The sequence below is a fragment of the Melanotaenia boesemani genome, chromosome 9, assembly GCF_017639745.1.
Source record: "Melanotaenia boesemani isolate fMelBoe1 chromosome 9, fMelBoe1.pri, whole genome shotgun sequence".
NCBI classification, from domain to species: domain Eukaryota; kingdom Metazoa; phylum Chordata; class Actinopteri; order Atheriniformes; family Melanotaeniidae; genus Melanotaenia; species Melanotaenia boesemani.
In genome coordinates, this window is record NC_055690.1 from 33633325 (window position 1) to 33652056 (window position 18732).

General features: G+C 42.7%; 1 pseudogene; it reads left to right on the forward strand.

The window, feature by feature from the left end:
• LOC121645546 overlaps window positions 1-9414 on the forward strand; it is a 30990-nt pseudogene extending 21576 nt beyond the window's left edge.
• The last annotated feature ends 9318 nt before the right edge of the window (window positions 9415-18732 follow it).

Sequence of the window (18732 nt, forward strand, 5' to 3'; positions counted from 1 at the left end):
TCAGAGGTGTTCTCAGAGCAGTGTGGGCAGATATCTGATGGTGAAAGGCCCATCCTGAACATCCTGTGTCCTGTATAATGAGTTCTATGGAGAATTTTGAATTGTATTAGTTGTATATTTGAATTCTGAGTCATTTTAAACGTGTTTAAACATATTTGTGACCATCTTTTCTGATCAAAGTTATTAGATAAATCATCTTCCCATTTTGAAGTTGGGAGAGATATCCTGTCTTCTAGCTTTGCAAGTAATCTATATATTTTTGATAATAATATTGGAGTATTATGATTCAGGAATTCTGCTATTCTGACAGGAAGCTGCAAGTCTAACTGTACAGGGGTATACTTCTTACATATAATTGATTTTAGTTGGTGGTACTCTAAGAATTTATTGCTGTTGATTCCATACTGTGAGACAATTGTGTTGAAAGATACAAAGTTTCCATTTTCTATTATCTGTCCTAACTGTTGTATTCCTTTAGTCTTCCATTGAGTGAAGTTTATCATCTTTTTGTTCTGCAGGATGTCAGGGTTGTTCCAGATGGGTGTAAGTCTACATGGAAAGAGGGAAGATCTGGTTATCTTACAGAATTCCCACCAAGTCATTAAGGAAAAACGGATGTTAAGGCTTTTAAAGCACTTATATGGTTTAATGGTTGAGCTGATGAACGGCAGGTCAGAGATGACTAAGTCCTCACACAAAGCCTGCTCCACATCTAGCCACGGCTCATCCAGATAACTGGGTTTGAGCCACTTGGAGATGTACTGCAGCCTGTTAGCTATAAAGTAGTGATTAAAGTTTGGTAGGTCCAGTCCTCCTCTATCTTTAGTCTGCTGTAAGGTTTTAAGGCTGATACGTGACGGCTTGTTTTTCCAAAGAAACTTGGATATGAAAGAGTCCAGAGATTTAAACCAACTGGTGGAGGGTTTAGTGGGTATCATTGAAAATAAATAATTAACTTTAGGTAGAATCATCATCTTAATGGTGGCAACTCTCCCCATTAGTGAGATGGGTAAGCGCCTCCACCGTAAGAGATCATCTTCTATTGTTTTTAGTAGCTGAACATAGTTTAGTTTTGTTAAATCTGATAATCTGGGGGAAATATTTATACCTAAATATCTAATGTTTCCTGTCTGTATTTTGATATTAGGGATGTTTTGTAGGTCACAGTTGATGGACATGGCTGTAGTCTTAGACCAGTTAATAGAATAATCAGATATTGATGAGAACTTATTAATAACTGTGATTGTCTCAGAGAGTGATGTTTGTGAGTTCTGAAGGAAGAGTAATACATCATCTGCATAAAGACTTATTTTATGTTCTATATTTTTGCCCTGGATTCCTTTAATTTCTGTATTTTGTCTAATAGCAGCTGCTAACGGCTCTATGAAAATGGCAAAAAGTGAGGGGGAGAGTGGGCAGCCCTGTCTGGTGCCTCTCTGTAAGCGGAAGCTTGGAGAAGTTTGATCGTTGGTTTTCACACATGCATTTGGGTTATTATATAATATTTTAATCCACTCTATGAAAGAAGGTCCAAACCCAAATTTGTCTAGTGTTGCAAATAGAAACTTCCAGTTTACCCTGTCGAAGGCTTTTTCTGCATCTAGAGAAATGATTGTGGATTCTAGATTATGTAAAGTAGAGTAATCAATGAGGTTAATTAGTCTACGTGTGTTAGTAGATGAATGTCGACCTTTTATAAAACCTGTCTGGTCCGGATGTATTATAAGAGGGGTTATTTTTTCTATCCTTCTGGCAAGAGCTTTACTAATTATTTTCAGGTCTACATTTATTAAAGATATGGGACGGTAACTGGATGGAAGTGTGGGGTCTTTGCCTGGTTTTAGCAATAGTGTTATATTAGCTAAGTTCATATTTTGCGGTGTTTTTTGTTTTTCCTGTATTTCTAACAACATATTATAAAATGTAGGAGCTAGCGTTGTCCAGAATTCCTTGTAAAATTCTGCTGAGTAACCATCTGGACCCGGGGCTTTATTGTTGGACATATGTTGGAGAGCTTTGTGGAGTTCATCTACAGTAATAGGTGCATCTAAATTTATTTTATTTTCATTTTTTAGTTTTGGTAGATTAATGTTGTTTAAAAATTGTTCAATATGTTCATCTGTTGGATTAATCTGTGATTCATATAATGTTTTATAGAAGCTTCTAAACGTGTCATTTATCTTGTCTGGGTCATGGCTGATGTTTCCGTCTTGATCTTTAACAGAGGAGATTGTTGTTTTCTCCTTGTTTGTTTTTAGTTGATTTGCTAAAAACTTTCCAGATTTGTTACTGTGTTCAAAGTTCTCCAAGCGAAGTCTTTGCACTAAAAACTGTGTTTTTTTATCTATAATTTCTTTAAGCTGCAATTTAGTTTTCCTTATATTATTCATTGTGTGCTCTTCGGGGGAAATGCGGTAAGCCTCCTCCAATGATTTAATCCTGAGTTCTAATTCTAAAACTCTTGCTGTTTCCTTCTTCTTCTTATGTGAGGAGAAGGAAATTATTTTCCCTCGCATTACTGCTTTTCCTGCTTCCCAAAGGAGACACGCTGAAGTTTCAGGCATGTCATTTTTTTCTATATAAATTGACCATTCTTTTTTAAAATAATCAATAAACTCAGGATCTTTCAATAAAGAGGTGTTAAATCTCCAGCTTTTACCAATCGGTTTATTATTTTTGTTTCTCAGAGTGAATGAAACTGGTGCGTGATCGCTAATGCTGATTGGATGTATCTGAGTCTCTGAAATGTTGTCCATTAGTGAGTTACTATTTAAAATATAATCTATTCTAGAGAAGGAGTGGTGAACTGAAGAGAAGAAGGTGTATTCTCTTAGTTTAGGATGGTGAGAGCGCCAAGCATCGCAAAGACCAAAATCCTTCATGTACTGTTTGATAGTTTCTGACGACTGCCAGACTCGATGACTGGCTGATGTGCTGCAGCGATCTTGTTCAGTCAAGACTACATTAAAATCACCAGCTAGCACTATTCTGTTATCTGAATAATTCTGGAGTGTAGCAAACAGGGAGTGGAAAAAGGAGGGATCATCTGCATTGGGGCCATATACATTGGTAATACATAATTTGATATTACAAATAGATAATAAAGTTATCAGAAATCTGCCTTCCGGATCCACTACTGTGCTATCTATGTCAAAATTTAGTCTCTTATTAATAAGAGTAGCTACTCCTCTTTGCCTAGAATTATAACAGGCTGAGTAAACATGAGGAAACTGAGCTGTTTGAAGAAGATCTATGGTTGAGTTTGTTAAATGAGTCTCTTGTAGTAAGACAATGTCAGCCTGCAGCTCCTGTAATTTATTAAAGATCTTCAACCTCTTCTCCCTGGAACCGGCTCCATGTACATTCCAACAGACGATTTTTAACATGGTTATTGTGAACGGTTTAATGCTTCATGCGTGTTACTGACGCGTGTGTCTTTGTGCGCCCCTCTTGCGTGTTCGCGCGTGTTTGCATGCAGCCTGATTGCGCGCGTTTGTCCGTATGTTAAATGTCCGTATATGTAGTCTACCTTAATGCATGTTCTCTCATACATAAAAGGCGAGTGTTTATATTTATCATGTATGGTGCGGCTGTGCGTCCTGACGGTTTTCGACCGGCCGCGTGCGCTGCTGATATTACGAGCTGGATTACAATTAACAGTGAAAGCGTGAAAGATAGTGAAAAGTGAGAAAAGTATTTGTGTGAAATATAAAAACAAAACAGAAAAAAAATACATCGATCTAGATGTAGAGGCTGTGGTGAGACGAGCAGTGTGTTCTACTGTCAGTGATCTATAATGGCGAGTTAAGAGTGATCATTTGGAGAGATTGACATACAGCACCTGGGATCAGAAGAGCCACGGAGTGACGTCCGGGTCGCGGTACAGTTGTCCATTAATAAACAGTTTATCCACCGCGATGACAGCGCGAGCGCCATTAGCCATAGATTTCCTTCTGATGGGAAACAGGACTCTCCGTCGGTCCAGAATCTCTCTCGGATATTGGTCGTTTACTCCGAAGTTGGTCCCCTTCAGTTCGCGGCCCTGGTTCTTCACCTGCTCCTTCTGTTTGAAGCTGACGAACTTCGCTACGATGGGTCTTGGTCTGCTGGACCCGGGTTTCCTCCCGCCGAGCCGATGGACTCTGTGAAAGGAGATGTTTTTCACCGTTTCTTCCGGGAGCTTCAGGTGGGTTTTGATGAAGTTTTTCACCGTGGTCTCGGGGTCCTCCTCCGTCTGCTCTGGAATCCCTGCAAATACCAGGTTCTCTCTCATGCTCCGCGCCTGCAGATCGATCACCGTTTCCTTAATCTTCTTATTTTCATCTGAGAGACGGGTCAAGCCCTCGGTGAGGGATTTTACCGTCTCTCTGAGACCGGCATTTTCTGCAGCCAGACTTTCCACCTGCTTCTGGCTGAATTCTAGTGATTCACGTAGCGCCTGGAACTCTTTGTGGAGAATTTCTACCAGACTCAAACACGCATCAAAACTACTGAGTTTCTTATCTATGGAGATCAGAACATCTGTTGAGTCGTTCCCCGTTGGTGAAATAGCTCCAGGTGAATCCTCATTTCGCTGTCTCTTGGATTTAGATGAGGTGGAGGGGGTGGAGGTGTTGTTTGGTTTCCCCATGACGATTCTGTCGTAACAACGATCTATAAAATCTGTCAGGCTGGCCAAATCCTCCCCGCTGTGCTCCAGAGTGTACCTTTTAAAGACACTATAGTCCTACTTTAAAGAATATTTTAATTAGGTTGGCACAAAATATAATCGAATGAAAGTAGAAATGTTTGGGCGCCTAGTTTGAATCTGCCGTCTCCCCCGGAACTACGTCACCTACAGCATTAGCGTCACTTACCTGCCGCCCGTCACTTTAGGAGTGGCTTAATAGCAGCTGTCTTTAGTGACTTGGGAAAAATGCCTGATGCCAGTGAGCTGTTAACTATCAGTAGGAGATCACTTTCTACTGAGATAAAAACTGTTTTTAAAAAGTCGGATGGTATCATGTCCAGAGTGCATGTTGTTGATTTCAAATGCCAAACTGTTTCTTGTAGGATTTTTACATCAACCGTTTTAAATTGCACAGACTACTTTTCTTGTGTGACTGTGTGGAATTAATATTTTGCCTAATTGTTTTAATTTTTTGGCTAAAAAAGTTTGCAAATTGGTTGCATTTCTCAGTGGAAAGGAGCTCAGGGCTTATCTGTATAGGAGGATTAGTAAGTTTTTCAATCATAGCAAACAAAGCGAGAATTGTTGACATTCCTGTTAATCATTTCAGATAAATGCAGCTCTCTGGCCTTGCACAGCTCATTGTTATAGTTACGCAGGCTTTGTTTGTACAGCTCATAGTAAATTTGAAGTTTATTTTTCCACCATTTCCGCTCAGTTTTTCTGCATTCTCTTTTTAGGCTGGTAACCACAGTGGTGTTTCTCCATGGTGTTTTCTGTTTGCTCAAGTTGCTCTTGATTCTTATTGGTGCAACAGCATCCATTACATTCAAGATTTTCAGATTGAAATGATCCAGGAGTCCATCAACTGACTCTGCACTGGTTGTTGGTAACATAGCTATGGCCTCCACAAACTTAGCACTTGTTCTTTCATTAATGTACCTCTTCCTAACCGAGGAGCAGGTTGGTTGGACATTCTGAGTGATCAGTAAATCAAACAAAATACAAAAAATGGTCAAACAAAGCCAAGTCAATGACCGCAACAGAAGAAATATCAACACCCTTTGAAATAACCAGGTCCAGAATGTGACCTTGAATGTGGGTCGGTTGTTTTACATGTTGCCACAAACCAAACATGTCTAATATGGAAGAAAATTCCTTGACATTACCATCCGTCATGTTATCTATGTGAATGTTAAAATCCCCAGTTAAGATGAAATGGTTAAAATCTGTAGAGATAACTGACAATAATTCAAAAAATTCATCAATAAAATTTGCACAATGTCCTGGACGTCTGTAGATGATTAGAAATAGGATTTTAGGAATGCCCCTTAAAGTAAAACTAAAATATTCAAAAGAAGTAAAATCAGCAAATGAAATCTCTTTACACTGGAATGAATCTTTAAATAAGGCAGCTTCTCCTCCCCCTTTCGACATTTATTCATAAAACTAAAATGAGGGGGTGCTGTTTCATTAAATTATCTTTTGTTTGAGTGTTTGGGGGCTTTATCCACATTTGAAATACAATAAATCAAGAATTGCTAATAAAAACAAAGAGGGGGATGGAATCCTAAGTGTAAGGTGGTGAAAGGAGCAAGGTAAGCTCTTAAAACAGCTGGATTTGGCAAGCCTGACCCCCAGTGGGCAGAAGCTAGGGAAAGAATGGGACAGCCTAGACCTTTTTGATTCTTGGTGTGATTTAGACACGACTCAGAGACAGGGTAGGTTTTAAACCTGGTGGTTGTGCCTAGTTCAGAGTGCCACAAGGTGTGGACATGTTGCCACCAGGCTTTTGGCCATGCATGAGGGCAGCACATAGCACAAGCCCTGAAGTCTCGGGTATACTGGGAGAGTATGGTAAAGACTCCCAGACTGCCGAGTGCCAATTATGTGTATTGGTCAAGCAGCCTAAGAAACCAGAGCCCCACTCCATCCTGTGGTGAGTCATTATGGTGAGGCAGTCCTGACTAAGGACCAGACAGCCTCTACCACAGTGAAAACCGTCTGTGTATTCCTTAAAAGGCGTGCAGCACAAGGGCACAAGCTTTCAATGACTACACACCTGGCCACATCCCCTGCAGCAAAGTGTGCAGTTCTGAATAAAGGCTTGGTGGAACTGGCCTATAATGTTCTCTTACCAGTGGAGCATCCCCTGTGGGTATGGATTGCAATACAGCGCTAGTTCGACAATAGTCTTCCTTGTGGAAAGCAAAGACATGAGTCCACTTCTGCAACAAGTCCATCAATTCACTCTGCTGTTCCTTACCTAGCCCATCACCCTCTTCTACTTTCCTCTACTTAGCTGGTAACAGGCATTGCAGTAGTCTCCTCAAAGCCTGGGCCAATCCTGCAGCTTCTCTGGTTCTCTGCCTGCCGTCCGTGCAGCTCCCTCTGACTCCTTCAATCCCACTTGTACTGCAGCTTTGTCTCTGTTCAGTCCTCCTTCACTTCTGCACCACTTAATCTGCTGCTCCCCTGCTCATCCTCCTTCAGTCCTTAAGAGAGGCTCCTTATTACCCATTGTCCAATCCAGAGCCAGGGGGCGTGGGGACCTAACTGAAATCAGCTGTTCCCAATCATGTCCAGGTGTCTCTCATGCAATTAGTAACACAGCAAGTAAAATATAAAACCCAGCATAAAAAAAACCCACACATTTCAATAGCCAAACTCATGCAAAAAACAAAAACCCATAACTGATCAATAATTAGCTAAAGATAAGGTCCCACTTTGACATCTACTTCCACCTCATTGTCATTTTTTGGCCACAAACTAGTTCCTTTTGGCTTTGTAAATCAGTGAGGTTGATCTGTGAAACTCTGGCCAGAGGCCTGCAGGAGGACAGTTCCACAGGATAAGAATGTGGGTTGTAAAGCCCCCCCCCCCAAAAAAAATGTTCCACCAGGCAACAATATGACTGTCCTGCTGCTTGTGGAACCCATTCCCATACTAAGATATCTGTTTGGTGAGCAAGGACAACCCTGTCTTGTGCCTGCAATCGGGCAGGTCCCTGAAAGTCCTGTAGGAGACCTCTGGCCAGCACATTATGGTACACCCTGAAAGCCTTTTCCCAGGCCTTACCTTCAATATTTGCCAGTGCAGCAGGACACACATGTGTTACGTGTGTTATTGATTGCCATATGTGTTGATCGGCCAATTACCGGGGGGGCGATCATATAAAAGGCAAGCAGGGTGTGCAGGCTGCCTCTCGCTTACTGGTGGCTGGGCTTACGTCATTTCCTGTCACCCAGAACTTCCCCTCCTGGATAGTGCAGGTAGGCTAGCAGCCATCGCTGCAAAATGTTTGATTGTCCATCTAGTGCTGCTCACTCTGGTTATTGTCTCAGAGAGGCTGTGCACTCCTCATCGAGCTCACGGATCCTTTAGGCTGATGCTGCATGCTGCATAACTCGTAGATTTCTTCATCTCACGTGCAGCCCTGGATTGTGGGTTATACACAGCGGTGTGACAACACAGTGTCTGACGCCAAGCTGCAGAGGACGAAGGCCTGTCTGTGAAAGCTCCGCGATATGCTGTGCGATCCCGGATCACCTGATTTGAGCTGTGGAGTGGCCGTGCAGTACTGGATCTGGTCTGTTGGGGACCGCTGCTGCTTTGCTTTGCTGCGCTTTATTGTGCTTTGCTTTGCTCGGGCGCGGTCATCTTGGAGGATCTTCACAGGGAGGACGCTCTGGGGTTAAGTCTTGCTTTTCTGGAACTGTTGACTACTTTGTGGACACTGATGCTGTCACCTGACCACTTAGAATGATGTCTTCCATTGACAGCCATTAGCCGAGCTAGTGTGCACACGTGCGTGTGCCTGATTTAGAGTAGAGGCAGTCCTTTTGGTCATCTTTTTTTTATCAGGTTTTTAGTGACTTTGTTTCATTGAGAGTATTTTATAACTCTGTTTTCTTTCTTTTATCAGGTGCTGAGCCTTTGGTGGTGGATTGATGTCTCTAGTGGTGTTGGTGCCCCCTTTGTGTGTCGTGTGGATTTAACTTGTTTTTGTTTGTTTAACCTCATTTGTGGTGTTCCTGGGACCCCCTTCTTTTCGTTTTGTCTGGACCCTCCCCAACCAAGTAGGTCTCAGCCCTGATTTATTCCCTTGGTTTTATTGGTTATTTTAATTGATATTTTTTTTGTTTAATAAATTCATCTGTTTATTGGAACTGCTGTCTCTGCCTCGTGCATATTGAACCTGGGTGCCTGGTGGTAAGTTCACCTGGGGTGGCGTTGTCCAACCCTTTGCACGACCAGAACGCCACACCTGCATACATTCAAATGCAGCCAACCCTAGGTGTCCATCTTGGAAAAGCATCCCCCAAAAATGACCTATAACATTTATGCCCAGAACCCCACATTCTGACTTGAGGCACCGGTCCTCGACTATAACGACCCCTTTAGAAGACACCACCACCCCCCAATTTTAAAATCCAGAATGGCACAGTCAACATATGTCAGGTTCAGTCCATTGGTGGAACCTAACAATTTCTGCAGCCTGCATGGACCTGCTTTTGCCTTACATGGTGCTGAAACAAGGACTGGCTGAACAGGGTTACCTGAGCACCTGTGTCCAGAATACAGAGGAAGGTCCTGCCTTGCACCTTTACTTCCACCTCTGGACACTGACCAATCAGTGTAGGCTTGAGGGAAAACCCTGTCTGGGCATGACATCAGAGTCTAAAGGGGATTCCACACGACACACGCAGTATCCAGGTTCTGCCCCAGTTGTCACCAATGCATGAGAAGAGAACCACGAATCTCCAACGTTGATCGATTTACATGGCGAAATGTTGCCAGCTGATTCCAAGGCCAAAAATTGCTGTCAAATAAAACAAGAGTACTCAGAGGACATAGGCCACAGTATAGTGGGATAACACCAACACACTCATGCCACTAGGCGAACACACATCAAGGTATACTTAGAGAGTGTTGGATCACTCAATCCCAGAGCCACTAAGCCATTAATAAACCTCTCCCCCGTCTAGAAACCTCCTGCCTCTGCCCCACTGCTTGCTACTCCCTCACATTCCTGCAGACTGCTTTTTGTAGGATGTGAAATGCCATCCCCTGCAGATAGTTAATTGAGTGTCCCGATTACCTAATTGCTCCCACCTGGCTGTCGCTAACTCAGGAATTATCCATCTTTAACAGTCTTGTTTTCTCTTGATGCCCACTGTCGCAGCAGTTTTTTGGAACATGGTGACCAAAGCATGCTAATGTACAGGTCTTGCTCTCCATCTAAGATAAGCTGGTGTCCAGCAAACTATTTATACACAGAGTTCATTTCTGTCATCCTTGTTTAATGCATTTCTTTCGGCTCTGGTTCTCGATCCTGTGGTGAACTATGCTGAGTGAAAATGGCTCTCTTGGTCCTCCTAAGTACATGTTTCTGTAATGATCATGGTGTCATGATCAAAGGCCCCAGATCATCCAATAGTGATTTCTGTCCTTGTCCTTTCCACTTTGACATTTCTCCAGACTCCCTGAATCTTTTCCCAACATCCTGCTCTGTAGATCCTGAAAGACCAAAGTTCATTGCAATTTGTCATTGAGAAAGATGATAGAGTTTCAACCAAACCAAGCCACGACCCATTCTTTCTGGAAAGACTAAACCTTTAGTGAACCTTTAGTGAATGCTCCTTTTATAAACAATCCAATCACATCTGATGTGTTTAAAGACGTCCATATCGTTACTCATGAATTGTGTAAAAATCAAGGCATCAGTTGGTGTGCTGCTTTGAGTTAGCTTTATTTATTATTGTTTCACTTTTTAGCATTTGTTTTATTGTTTTTTTTTTTTATTTTATTCTGTTGCATCCCATACAAACGTTTGTAATGATCTAAGAGCTTTTTATCTGCATCTAGGATTTTTTGAACATCTTTTTTTTTCTTTTCTTTTCATGATCCCCCCAAATGTGATTGGAGTGGAAGAGTGATTTGTGGTTTTATTATTATTTTTCATTTGCATTTTGTAAACCCCTTTGTTTTACATATAAAAAGATGTGTACAATAAAGTCTGATTGATTAATTGATTAATTGATTGATTGACGGGCCAACAGGCTCCAACTGTTTTGAAGCCGACACTCCGGAGCGCTAGTCTTTGTGCTTTAAGGCTTCGTTCAGTAAATCATGCTGGATTTCGAGCGTTCACTGGTAAATTTAAACCTTACCCTCCCTGTTTTTTTCTCCTCTCCGTCTTCCTCCTTCCATCTCATTGACAAACCCTGGATCTTCCCTGCTCATGTCTGTCTGGACTGGCTCAGGAACTCTCCTGAAGGAGGCTCAGCTTGGAACAACTCCAGGCTCTTTCACGCCAGACAGGTTCTGCACCCAATCTTGTTACATTGCACAGACTGGGTAAATTTCTGTAAAAATTTAATTAGATTTTATACAGTATCTCACAGAAGTGAGTACACACTTCTCATTTTTGCTAATATTTCATTTTATCTTTTCATGGGACAACACTATAGAAATTAAACTTTGACATACAGAATATCAAAGTTTAGTTTTTATAGTTTGGTGCCCTGTATATCATAGTTTAATTTCTATAGTGTTGTTCCATGAAACGATATAATGGAATATATGTAAAAATGCAAGGGGTGTACTCACTTATGTGAGATACTGTATAACTTTAAGAAAACACGACTTTATTTCCTGTCATCTTTCAGTTAGGTTTTGAATCTGTCAAGCTGTCAGATGTTTCCATTTTACTTCTGGTATTGAAGGTTACAGTGTTCACAAAAGCTAGTTGTTGCATTTGTTTAACTGCTCAGCAGTCTTTAGGTAGGGTGACATAAACCTACCGCACCAAAGAGACTCAAAATGGAGACAGAAAAAAAAGAGCAAAGGTTGACAAGGAGAGGAAATGCCAAAAAATGTGGGTGTAGCGTGTAGCAGGAAGAACATGGATAGGTAGGATAAAATAAGGGCTTATGAGAGGGAAAGACGGGGGAAGAATCTCCAATGAATGGAAAGATGACTAGAAAGAGAGAATCCAGTGGCAGACTGAAGACATAAAGAAAAAGAATACACAAAGATGGCACAAAGGAGAGAAAACTAAGATCAGAATATATGAACGAGTCTGATGCTGTCAGTTTGTCTAAAAGAAGCAAAGAATAGAACAACACTGACATCTAGTGGAAATAAGAATAACTGCAGCTGATTTATTTTGCGTCATTAGGGCACTGCTTCTTTATACAGATGTCTTACAGCAAAAGAAATATCTTCAACTAACATGAGTTCATATTTATCATGTGCTGTAAAGCAGGACTCTTCAGTACTTCTCCCTCCTTCCTCACTTATGTATTTTTTGGCATGAAAGAGGGGCAGATATATCTGTGTTGTTTCTTTAAATAGTAGTAGCTCCTGTTGTGTTTTATTTTTTGCTAAGCAGGTTAGTATCTTCCACTCTGTCCTAGTTCATCATGGATGAAGCATGCAAGTGTCTGGATGAAAATAAACTAATCTTTCTGTCTCCATTTATGTGCCGTTGTTATAGAACTGCAGTTGAGTCCAATTTCCACCAAATCTGACCATGTAGCTGTAATTCTTTCCTTCTCTGCAAACATTTTGGATTTCATGTTGTGTATTTAAGTGTATTTTTTATTATGTCTGCTCTCTTGTAAGGTCTTAGTTTACTGACTTCATCTAGATGAAAACAAACCAAGAAAATACCTCCAACAAGAAACGTCAGTGGCTTCATAAAAGCAGAAAAAGCTTCATAATGCCATCACAAATTAATATTATTTAATAAATATCTAATATTTTATTGGACATGAGGTGAAAAGAGGTGACAAGAGGTGTTCTGCAATCAGTTTGTTTGATAGGTGTGTTATAGTATCATGAACAGTCTGTGAAAGGACAAAAAAAAAGGCTCTACATTTGCATCATTTATACTCCACAATATAAGTTGTTTTGTTTTTTCTTTTATTTTGTTTTTAACCCGTCCTGTCCAGCATCGTGACAGCAGAATGATGGTCTGGCTGTCTCATTGTGCTGAACTAATTTAATGAACAAGACGAAACTTTTGGATATGAGGCGTTCTCCCCGTGTATGCGTGGGTTCTCTCTGGGTACCCCGGCTTCCTCCCACATCCAAAAACATGCTTGTTAGGTTAATTGATTACTCTAAATTCTCCCTAGGAGTGAGTGCGTGTGTGAATGGTTGTTTGTCTGCTATGTATTGGCCCTGCGATGGACTGGTGACCTGTCCAGCGTGTACGCTGCCTCTCACCTGTTAATGCTGGGATAGGCTCCAGCTTACCCGCAACCCTTAATGGACTAAGCGGTTCAGAGATAATAAATGTTATTCTTTATTATTATTTAAAATTATGTTTTTGCCTCTAACTACTGAACTGGAGAAACAGCATGAAAAAGATGGATGGAGGAGAAATAGGAAGAGAAAACATAGAAAAAGGGAGAACAGTAAAAAAAAACAACTGTAATCAAAGCTAAACAGAGAAACTAATCAGCTGCTACAAGTTTAAAGAAACAGAAAACACCCTAGAGGTCTCTAAGAGAACACAACTGACAATTTGTAGAGGCACCTTTAAAAACTAAAAATCATGAACAGCAACAAACACTTCTTGTGGTGTGATTGGTCAGACTTTACAGGTGGAAGTTTAATTTTTTTCTTTTTTTTTAAACTGCTCTTGTCCAGCATGGTAGCAGTAGAATGATGATTTGACTGATGTGTTGTGTCGAACAAATTTGCTTTGCCAAGGGGAGCTTGATGGGTATAAGGCTCCTCTTGAAAATCTTATGTATTTATTTATTTACTTTTATTTATTTATTTATTTTTTAATTAATTAATTTATTTATTTATTCATTCATTCATTCATTCATTCATTTGAATTATTGAATTTATTTAATCTTTCTGGACCTGGCCAGAGGGGACAGAAAAAAAGGAAAATAATAAAAGTAAAAAGGAAAGTAGAAAGACGAGACAAAGATACAGTAGATAGAAGCAACGACCCTTCAATCCAACCTAACACCAGACAACCAACTGCTACACCTGTTCAGAAACACAACTGAGAATTTCCCATAGCTTTTCCAGGAAAACAAATTTGACAGTCATCAGGAGTTCTAGGACCCCCAGATGACCATCCAGCATGAGCCAGAACTTACCCCAATGTTCCAACTACACACCCCAAGAACCAGGACACCATCAACCAGTCCCCCCTTCCTACCCTTATTCGCACCATGTACTTAATGGCATGCCCCTTCTCAACAATTGTTTGTGTTTCTTGTGTTGTGATGACTAAGTGGAATTAAAACTGAGAAGCGAGTCACCACAGGGGGCAACCAACGAGGCCACTTAGATGGCCCCATCTGCTGGGTAGTGTTAGAGAAGACCTTAAAAATGCACAAGTAATAAAGAACAGGTACTTCTTCCCTCAGTATTAAAATAGGCAGGTACTAACTATCCCACTTTCCTAATTAATCAGGTAGTGTTCCACACATTTTCTTTATACCTTTCTCTTTAGGGTTTTCTCCTGCATGTTCTTTGATGGATCAAAATATGACAGACTACTTCTCTCAGTTAACTAATTTATTAATTACAATTGATATGAGAAATGTGCAAATACAGAATTCTGGATTCGTATTATCTGTCCCCTAGACTAAATAATACGGAGTCTGCTGCTGTTACAGTCAGAACTCCCTCTAACTGATTCTGGAATCCTTATATAGGGGAATATACACAGTTTTGCTGACTATTGCTGCAATTGCAGAAGTTGGGCCACATGCAGTCACAGGTCATGCAGATGTCTACCCCCCTCCTTGTGACATCCATCCATTTGGTGGCTTCTTGTGCTCTGGAAAACAGGGACAAAGAAACCATACACAGACAAACAAGGGATCTCCACAGAACTCCAGCTGACCCAGAAATTTCCCTTAAGTGTAACATCTCACATGTTGTTTTACTGGCAACACAGCGTTAGTCAGCCTCTCACATGTTCTTCTCACTCACCCCATATGAAGAGTCTCATTGTTGCTTAAGCACACTGTTAGTAAGATAAGAGATATTCAATATGATTAACAGAGTAAGAATAAAATATAAATGTGGGTGTTGGTTCGGGGGGGGTTTGGGGCTCGCTGTCCTCTGGTCCATCTGGGGTGTCCCCCACGGGGCATGGTGGGTGGGTTGTGTGTGGCGTGACTGTGTGGTGGTGAGTGCCTGTGGGTGCGGCTTGGGGGAGGGTGTGAGTGTGGGGTTATATGGGGTGCAGATTGGAGTAGGTGGGGAGTGGGGGGAGGGGGCCGATAGCACCCTGGTTCCCGGGGTGTGCGGCTGGATCATCGGGGTGTGTGCTGGCCTATGCCGGGTGGCTGTCTGGGGGGGCCTGGTCCTCCTAGGCATGTTGCGGGCCCTCTGCCTTTGGAGGGTGGGGCGGCCGCCTCTGGGCTCCTGGGGCCCTGGACCCTTCGCTTGGGCCGCCCTGGGTGGCCGGTCCCTGGCGGGGCCGGCGGCTGCTGATCTTGGCCCACTGAGACCTGTGCCCCGGGACTGTGGGGGGCTCTTGCTGGGGCTCTCCTCTGCCGCCCTTCGGGTGGGGCTGGAGTCGTCTTCGTGGTGGGGTGGCTTGGGTTGGTGCTCTGGGTCTGCTGCTGAGGGCCTGGGCCTCTGGCCCTGGTCTGCCTCTGGCCTCCGTGGAGGCGTGGTCGCATTTGCGCGATCTCACTCACCACTCTTCATCACTGATCACTCCTTGTTTCTCATGCTCTGCATGCTGACACAGTCACTGAGTTGTCCAGTGGGTTTTAATACTAAGCGATAATTCTTTTTTTTTTTTTTTTGTATTTTTCCTGTGAGTTAGTATCTGGTCGGTGTTATGTCTTTTTGATTTGGTTATTATTTAAAAACTCTTAATGACTAGCAGCCCTGTTTTTTCTGTGTGTGTGTTTCTGCTTTTGTAAAAGTTGTAGGAAATGTTCTGGTGTGTTCATGTACAGGTGTAACAGTTTGTTGTCTGGTGATGGTGTGGATTGAAGGGTCGTTTCCTTCTGTCTGTGATCTTTTTGTCTCCTTTCTTCTTTCCCTTTTGCTCTTTTTGCTATTTTCCATCTTTTTCTGTCCCCTCCGGTCAGGTCCAGCAAGATTACATAGATTCCGTAATTCAAAGTAAATAAATAAATTAATTAATCACATTATCAAGAGGAGCCTTATACCCATAGGCCTCCCCTTGGCAGAGCAAATTTGTTCAGCACGATACAGCAACCAGATTATCATTTTGCTGCTATGATGGTGGACAGGACAAGTAAAAAAAAAAAAACAAAAAAAAAAAACAATAAGCACAGGACTGCCCCAGGGCTGTGTTTAGTCTCTCGCTCTCTTCTCTGCCTACACCAGCGACATCACCTGTAGCAGAGGAGGAACACAACTTTTTAAGTATGCTGATGACAGGGCACTGGTGGCCCACCTGAGCGACAACCAGGTTCTGTCTGAGTACCAGCAGACAGTCAGTAATTTGGTCCAAACCTTCTCTGACGTGTATCTGGAGCTCAGTATTGCCAAGACTAAGGACATGTGCTGTGGGGGCAGAGACAACTCTCCATCACCTCTGTTCACACCCAGCAGCATCCATGGTCAACAGGTGGAGCAGGTTACAGGTTTTAAATATCTTGGAACTTAAATTGACAACTGCCTGTCCTTCAAACAACACGATGACAGTCTACGAAAAAGCCCAACAGCATCTCCACCTGCTCAGGAAACTCAGGGCTTTCAGTGTCAGTAAAGATATTTTAACTGTGGTGTACAAATCACTGATTAAGTCTGTACTCACCTTCAATATTTCCTCATGGTTCACCCACCTCACTATCAAACACAAAACAAATCTCAACCGTGTAATCAATCAGGCCAGTTAAATAATAAACTCAACCCAAACATCTCTGTCTCAACTGAACAGCTGCTCTGTGTCCAGGGAAGCCACCGTGATCACAGAGGACGCCTCCACCCAATTTACACCTCCTTTCAGTTGTTACCTTCAGGCAGATGTTACAAAGTCCCACTGGCCTGAAAAAATGTCTACAAAAGATCTTTCATTTCCTCTGCCATAAATAATGTCAAATAGGCACATGTCATCTGTTGCTCTCTTCCTTTCACTTATCCTTCTCCTCCCACTCATCCTTCACACACACACACACACACACACACACACACACACACACACACACACACAAGGAAACAAACCTCTCAGTCTCACCAATAAACACTCCCCTGCACCTTCCCATACGAGCCCCCAAACCCCCCTTCAAACCCCTACACCTCCCATGCCCCTGGGCCATACCCTCGGTCTTAGGGCCACAACTAAACACCAGGGCATGCACCAACCTGTGGCAGCACACCAGAGCAGACTCAGACCCTACGGCACTGACCGACCCCTCCACCCCAAAGAAAGGGGGCCACCCCCAGGCACCAGAACCCAGAACCCCCACCCAGCCTGCCTCAGAACAGACCAGGGCCAACACCCAACAACCCAGGCCCCACCAGCTGCCACGCCTCAACACCACAAGATGACCCCAACTGCAGACCCTCCACAACCCCCGACAGGGCATGACACAGAGCTGCCCCCACAGCAGAACAGCCCAGATTCCCACCACAGGAAACCACCAAGGACCCACAGCCACCAGGCACCACTGCCAATATCCAACCCCCAAAGCGACAAGATCACAATCCTCCCCCCCACACTAAATAATGGAGCAAATCACAGGGTACCAGAGAAAATAAAATTCAGCTAACTGATTCTTTGAGGAGGCAGACATTGTCTCAGTACTGATGTGGTCTAGAAAGAGATTCCTAAATTGCTGAATACACAGATTAATTATGGTTTTCCAGTTCACAAGGATAGTTTTCTTTGAAATTCATAAAACCGTGAGCACTGTGTGTGCAGAGTTAATTACAATGTTAATGTCACCCAAGTTACCTTGTAGGCACAGTGTGGCATTTCCAAGTATATTAAATTTAAGCCACGTTAATATGTCTTCACATACCTTGAGCCATGTTGTGAAGTGAGTATATCAAATGACAAGACGTTTCCATTTTCTATTATATGTTCTAAATGTTTTATTCCTTTAAAGACCTCCGTCCTACACCTTGGATGTCTGAGTCTGTCACTGAAGCTAAGAAATTAGCCATGCCATGATGCGTTCAGGGTCCTTGCTGTAGTTTTGCTACTTCTGACAGCTGTTCTGAGATCAAGCCTGGACCCAATAGGATTCCTGTGTTAGTAAAATAAAGAATCAAACACGGTCAGCTTGTGGGGTGAATCGACCTTCATGTACTCACAGTTGTTCCCCTTTTACACACATCCCACAATGGCAGTATCGTCGGAGAACTTCTGGAGGTGGCAACTGTCTGTGGAGTATGTGAAGTCCGATGTGTACAGGGTGAAGTGGAAAAAATGAGAGGACTGTTCCCTGGGGGGCCCCAGTGCTGCAGACCACCACATCGGACACACAGTCCTGCAGCCTCACAAACTGAGATCTGTCAGTGAGGTAGTTGGTGACCCATGCAGCCAGCTGGTCACTGATCCCCACTCTCTCCATCTTCACCCTCAGCAGTGAGGGGTGGATAGTGTTGAAAGTACTGGCAAAGTCAAAAAAGGTAATCCTTACAGTATTTCCAGCATCTTCCAGGTGAGACAGGGATCTCTGCAGCAGGTAGATGACGGCATCCTCCACCCCAATGCGGGTTGGTATGCAAACTGCAGGGAATCCATGTTTGGGCTGTTATTGTGATAACGTGTGAAAACTCCCTCGGCAGGGAGTAGGGCCGGATGCTCACAGCCAGCAGCTCAATATCCCAGATACATTGTTGTTCCTTCACACCACTTGTTCACAAACAGCACAATTCCCCTGCCTTCTTCTCACCACTCTCCCTTGTATTCCTGTCCACTCTGAAGAGATGAAATCTGTCCAGCTGTACCAGTGAGTCCAGGGTGAGGTCGTTCAGCCAGGTCTCTGTGAAGTGCATCTGTGGCATCTGTTTAGTCTGTTGTAAATATTTTAGAGTGATACATGATGGCTTGTTTTTCCATAGAAATTTTTATAAGTGGGAGTCCA